This window comes from Macaca nemestrina, chromosome 15, assembly GCF_043159975.1.
Source record: "Macaca nemestrina isolate mMacNem1 chromosome 15, mMacNem.hap1, whole genome shotgun sequence".
NCBI lineage: Eukaryota > Metazoa > Chordata > Mammalia > Primates > Cercopithecidae > Macaca > Macaca nemestrina.
The window spans coordinates 65,236,677-65,243,843 of NC_092139.1; positions in this window are offsets into that span (position 1 = coordinate 65,236,677).

Sequence of the window (7,167 nt, forward strand, 5' to 3'; positions counted from 1 at the left end):
TTTAGCTCTGTATCAAAAATATATAGTATTTTTGTTTTCAGATAAATTTGCAAGTATCGTATATGTCCACTGAATCTAAAACTTTTGGGATAAATGTTGGAAATCAAATTTTATGGACTGTGTTGGTTACTACTGGCTGCATTTGACAAAATATCATCAGCAAGAGATAAGCTGGGGGGTGAGGAGGAAGGCCAGATTTCACACAGGAATGAGAGAGTAAAGATAGGCTAAACACGTAGAGACTTGTTGCATTAGAGTACCTGACTGCTTTTAATCCCCAGAAGGTAAAAAAATGGAGTATAAGAACTTAAATAACCTTTGAATAAAAAATATTTCAGTCTAATATAGTGCTCGAATGCAAGAATTAGTCCAAGGGATGGAAGCATTAAAATTGCTTGACCAGGTGAGGTGGCTCACATCTGTAATATCGGCACTTTGGGAGACCAAGGCGGACGGATAACCTGAGGTCAGGAGTTTGAGACAAGCCTGACCAAAATGGCGAAATCCCATCTCTACTAAAAATCCAAAAAAAAAAAATAGCTAGGCATAGTGGCAGATGCCTGTAATCTCACCTACTCAGGAGGCTGAGGCAGGAGAATCATTGAACCTGGAAGGCGGACATTGCAGTGAGCCAAGATCGCACCACTGCACTCCGGCCTGGGCGACAGAGCGAGACTCCATCTCAAATAAATAAATAAACAACAACAAAAAACTTAAAACCTGTTAAGGACGCCTTAGGATAATGCCTGACAAATAGTAAGATTTTGATCAAAGTTGGACATTCTTGCCATAGCATATTTATAAGTTATACCTATATCTATGTCTACACATTTAAAATTAAATATGGGATAAGTTGTGCAACAAACATACTTGACATGTAAGAGGCTTATCATACTAACGCTGCTTTTTCACAAAATAATGTCTGCTTCCTGGCAACCAGCACTGTAAGGTCACATCTGTGGTACGTATTGGGACAATGCTATCCTTGGGAAATACACTCTTTTCTCAGTCAACTTGGAATCTTGGGTGTCTAAATCCCTAACACTAAAAAGGCCTGTGGTTTTTATGGCAATACATGTGTATTATTTAGTTACTGCTCTGTATGAAACCCACTGGTTTCTATGAGTTAAAATAACAATGAGCTTACTCAGGATTCTGTAGGTTGGTAGTTTAATCGAGGATTAGTTGGAGATCATTGTTCTGGTGTTGAGTGATTTCAGGTAAGTGTCCTCTTGCATTAACAGTCTGTTAGAAGTGTTGACTTGAGACCAACTGATGTACGCTGGTATTAGCTGCAATTCCTCATCTCTGCTCCGTAAAGCTCTACGATGTTTACCTAAGTTTCTTTTTCTGCCAAAGACAGAGTTCCACCACATTTCTGTTAGTCAAACAATACTCACCGTATAGGGAAGTAGACATCACCACTTGATAGGAAAAAACTAGAAAGCCGCATTGTAAGAACTTATCACAGAATTTAACTAGGAACAAATATAGACCTCTCTTGAGACAAAAATAAATCAGGAGAAATTAGAACTTCCAACCTAGCTAATAGAATTTCCTGAACTAAGACCTTTTAGAATTAAAAAATCAAATTTATTTAAAGTCTTTTTATACATCTAGCCCTAATATTTATACAAACTTCTTGTTCTTAAATACAGAGTCATTTTTGTATTTAACAATATCACCAAAGTGGCATTTGATGGCATTTTTAAATACTAAATATACTTTAACAAATTAACACCAAAGTAAAGACTTAAAAACAACAAAAATTTATTCATCTTACACTTCTGTACGTCCTAACTCCTAAAATCCAGGTATTGGCATTGTTGTGTTCCTTTTGGATGCTTTAGGGAACATTCTGCTTTGGCTTTTCCAGAAGGGGCCACCTACATTCCTTGTCTTATGACCTTTCCTCTGTGACCTCTATTTCTTACATCACATCTCTTTCTCTGACTCTAAACCACCTGGCCACTTCTTTTAAGAACTTTGTGATTACACTGGGGCACCCAGATAATCCAGGATAAACTTCACATCTCAAAGTCTTAATTTAATCACATTCACAATGTCTCTTTAGCCCTGTAAGGGAACATGTTCCCAAGTTTCTGAGATTCATATGTGACCAGAAGTGCAGGAGGCATGAGAGGGATAGAATTATGCCTACTAAAAATATCTCATTAGAACTGAGCTTTGAGAAGAGCAACTTGTGGTATAGATGTTTCCTAAGTATCAGAGCATCTTATGTTTATGGTACATAATACTGCTGCTGTTTTGGGTTATGGTATCTTTCTATACACATAGTAATTGAAAGAAGCCCCATATAGGAATTTATTTTTAATGGTAACATTCATCACTGGCTTTCACCTTAAACATTCTCAGTTATTTTTCTGAGAATGACAATTTTAACCATGTTAATATTTAAAATAAAAATGATAGATGGTAAAAATTCTAACAATGTAATATAAAGATCAAAATAAGAAATTTTAAATATTGAATGTGACATTTTCTTAACTCCAACTTAAAAGAAAACCCCATTCACAGAAAAAAAAAAAAAATGTTGCTAAGTTGCAGTATCCTTCAAAACTGCTATTGTCATTTAAATAAAACTCCTAGAAATGAACCCTTTAAATTTGCCTTTGCTCTTCCAGTCTTGATTATAAAACATAAGGTTGTGCAATCAATAATTTCTGGAGTTAAGAAGATTTATTTTTTCGTAACTTTTGATAACTTTTCCTTCATGTAAAACCTCTGAGGCATTTAGGAATAAAACATGAAATTTCAATAAGTCCCTTTCACATAAGCATTATATGCTTCGCACTACCTGATTAGACAATACTATTGGATTTTGGTAGCTTTTGTTTCTCTCGTTCTTGTCTGACTAATAGTTATCAGTATTACAGTGTAATTAATCCAAGACAAAACTGAACTAAATTGTTTGTGATGTGTTAGTAAGAGTTATGCCAAAACTTGAACTGAGCAAGCTAAAAAAGGTTTATCTATTTGGTGGTAGGAAAGAAAGTCAAAGCTTTTCCTTCTTTGGTATTACAACTCAAAACTGTGTTTTACATAAAGCAACATATGAAAGCACAAAGGCAAATAAAGTTGTTACGTGATATGGTTTGGATTTGTATCCCTGCCCAAATCTCATATAGAATTGTTACCCCCAATGTTTGAGGAGGGGTCTGGTGGGAGGTGATTGTATCATGGGGACAGATTTCCCCCTTGCTGTTCTCATGATGGTGAGTGAGTTCTCAGGAGATCTGTTTGTTTAAAACTGTGTAGCACCTCCCCTTTCACCTCTTCCTCCTTCTCCAGCCATGTAGGATGTGCCTGCTTCCCCCTTCTACCATGACTATATCTTGAGTCCTCTCCAGCCATGCTTGCAGTAAAGCCCACATAACCATAATCCAATTAAACCTATTTTCTTTATAAATTAACCAGTCTCAGGTAGTTCTTTATAGCCATTTGGGAATGGATTAATATAGAAAATTGGTACTGAGAAGTGGAGCACTGCTATATAAAGATACCTGAAAACATGGAAGCGACTTTGGTACTAGATAATGGGCAGAGGTTGGAACAGTTTGGAGGGATCAGAAGAAGGCAGAAAGAAAAGGGAAAGTTTGGAATGTCCTAGAGACTTTTTAAGCTGCAGTAACCAAGTTGTTGATAGTAATATGGATAATGAAATCCAGGCTTGAGGTGGTCTCAGTTGGAAATGAGGAACTTGAAGTGAATGAGAGGAAAGGTAACTTTTGTTATGCTTTAGTAAAGAAGTTGAAGGCATTGTGGCCCTGCCCTAGGGATCTGTGGAACTTTGATTTTGAAAGAGATGATTTAGGGTATCTGGCAGAAGAAATTTTTAAGCAGCAAAGAGTTCAAGATATGTCCTGATATGTTCTTACAGTGTAAGATATGTTCTTACCGTGTATGCTCATATGCCTGAACAAAGAGATGATCTGAAACTGGAATATATATTTAAAAGGGAAACAGAGGATAAAAGTTTGGAAAATTTGCAGCCTGACCATGAGTTAGCAAATAAAAACCCACTTTCTGGAGAGGAATTCTAGCTGACTGCCAAAATTTGCAAAAGTAAAGAGGAGCCCCACATGTTAATAGCCAAGACAATGGGGAAAATGCCTTGAAGGCATTTCAGAGACCTTCAGCATAGCCCCTCCCATCACAGGCCTGGAGGCTTAGGAGGGAAGAATGGTTTCAAGGGCCGGGCCCAAGGCCCTGCTGCACTGCGCAGCATAGGGACACTTCTCCCTGCATGCCAGCCACTCCAGCTTCATCCTTGACTAAGGCCCCAGATACATTTCAGACTGCTGCTGCAGAGTGTGAAAGCCCTACACTTTGGCAATTTCCATTTGATATTAAGCTTGTGTATGCACTGAGGGCAAGAGTTGAGCCTTGAAAGCCTCCACCTAGATTTCAAAGGATGTATGGGAATGCCTAGATGTCCAGGCAGAAGTCTGCTGAAGGAGTAGAACCTTCATGGAGAACCTCAACTGGGACAGTGCAGAGGGGATATGTGGGGTGTGAGTCCCCACACAGAGTCCCCACTGGGGCATCATCTGTTGGAGCCATAAGAATAGAGCCACCATCTTCCAGATCCCAGAATGGTAGATCCATTGAAAGCTTTCATTGTGCACCTGGAAAAGCCACATACACTGAATGCAAGCCCATAAAAATAGCTGAAGGGGCTGTACCCTGCAGAGCCACAGGGATAGAGATACCCCAGATATTGAGAGCCCATTGCTTACATCATTGAGGCCTGAATGTAAGACATGGATTCAAAAGATATTACTTTGGATCTTCAAGGTTTAATGACTGCCTTGCTGGGTTTTAGACTTGCATGGGGCCTGTAGTCCCTTGGTTTTGGCAGATTTCTCACTTTGGAAATGGGTATATTTACCCAATGCCTGTACCCCCATTGTGCTCTTGGAAGTAACTAACTTGTTTTTGATGTTATAGGCTCCTAGGCAGAAAGGACTTGCCATGTCTCAGATGAGAATTTGGACAGTGGAATTTTGAGTTACTGTTGAAATGAGTTAAAATTTGGGAGACTGTTTAGAAGGGAAGTTTGTATTTCACAATGTGAGAAAGACATGAGATCTGGGAGGGGCCAGGGGCAGAATAATATGGTTTGAATTTGTGTCCCTATGCAAATCTCATGTCAAATTGTAAACCCCAATGTTTAACATTAGATCATGGGAGTGAGTCCCCTGTCACTTTCTTCTGGCAGTGACTGAGTTCTCATGAGATACTGTTGTGTAAATGTGTGCTTCTTCCTCCTGCCCCAGTCATGTAGGATGAACCTGCTTCCCCTTCATCTCCTACCATGATTTTAAGTTTTCTGAGTCCTCCCCAGCCATGCTTTCTGTACTGCCTGTGGAACTGGGTGCCAATTAACTGCCCCTCTCTTTTTTTATAAATTAGCCAGTCTCAGGTAGTTCTTTATAGCAATGTGAGAACAGACTTGTACAGTATGCTTTATAAATATAAGGATTGTTTTATGAATGTCATTTTATTTATGTGTATCAAGGACTACTTAAAATAATAGACTAAAAATTTTAACCAATGAATAATTTCAGATTATTTCTTATCGTTCTTTCTCTTGAATGAAGGCAATTAACTCTACCCTACTCTTATAGGGCCTATTATTTATCAGGGTATGTAACACACAGGACATTGTTCATTGTCTATATTTCTTTAGATATCACTTTTCCTCAAAAACAAGTTATGTATGTGGAAATTTTAGCATACAAAGAATATTAAAATATACTACCAAGAAAATCATACTCTTACCTGTAGTAAGAAAAATCTTTTACATATTAAACATTTGATCTGGTAAAATTTAGGTGATGATTTGCATGTAAATGTCCTATTTATCATAGGGATGATGGAGAATATGTAAAATATCCTGGGGGCACAATATAGGATACTATAAAGCAGTTTGAAGCAATATATCAGGTATACACAGAACAATATGAATGAAATATCTATATATATGTGTGTGTGTGTGTGTGTGTATACTCATATATGGTACTGAGGAAAAAGCAAATAATATAATAAGATATACAAAATAGTATACATGAAAATTAATTTTGTAGACATACAAGAGTATTAAATTTATTGTTAAAATATATAAAATAAATGAACATATATAAAACATCTAGGAATAGTGGTCTTTAGGTTGTAGGGAATTGGGAATAACAATAAACAAACTAAAATAAAAAGAAAATAGATAATAAATAAATGAATATAAATAAATCACTAAAATAACAGAAGTGTCTTGCATAGACCAGTGCAGATTAAACACAATTTGTCCCCTTAAAGACCATCCATGACCCTTAGTCAAATATCAGTGCAATAATAATATGTAACTAGCAATTTATAAAATCTCAATGGCTTACAGAAGTAACCAATCATTTGGCCTGTGGTTTTGTAAGTGAGATAGAGCAGCTTAAATTCAAGGTATTGTTAAACTTCATCTGTCTTCCCATTCTCATGGTCCAAAAATGACCCAAGGTGTGGGTTTTTTATAGCAAATAATAGAAGCACAAGTGTGCAGACAAGATCTCCAAGCACATTTAAAGGCTTTGTTCCCATTTATTCACAATTATTCGATTTGTCAAATCATGTCACATGGCCTAGCTCAATGTGTCAGCCTGAGTCTGTCAGTAACATATATTTTACATCTACTGGGGCAGTGTTATGTTACATGGTGAAGATTATATGTACGATATATAGAGCCCACATATACACCCACACATATGTGTGTCACTGTTTCCCAGAATCAGTGTATATGTGTATTACTGTTCCTCAGAGTTGAGGAGTGGAAACTGAGAACAATAATTTTATTTTTCATAGGATGCATATACCCTGATACCACAACTGAAAACAAACACATCTATACAAAGTTATAAAAAAAAAAAAGAAGAAATAATAATATTCAAAGACTTTCAAAAATAAATAAGACAAAATATACTTTTAAATGAGGCTTCTTCTGTTTGAAACCCTTTTCTGATGTTTGTTGACTTTTTTGGTAAAGCAATTGCATCTTTCATTTGATCATTTTTCTTTCTCTTTAAGCAAGTACTATAGTTTCTCTCTTTTAAATTCTTTTTTTAGGTTGCACACATTACCAAAAGGGCTTCCCAAATTATG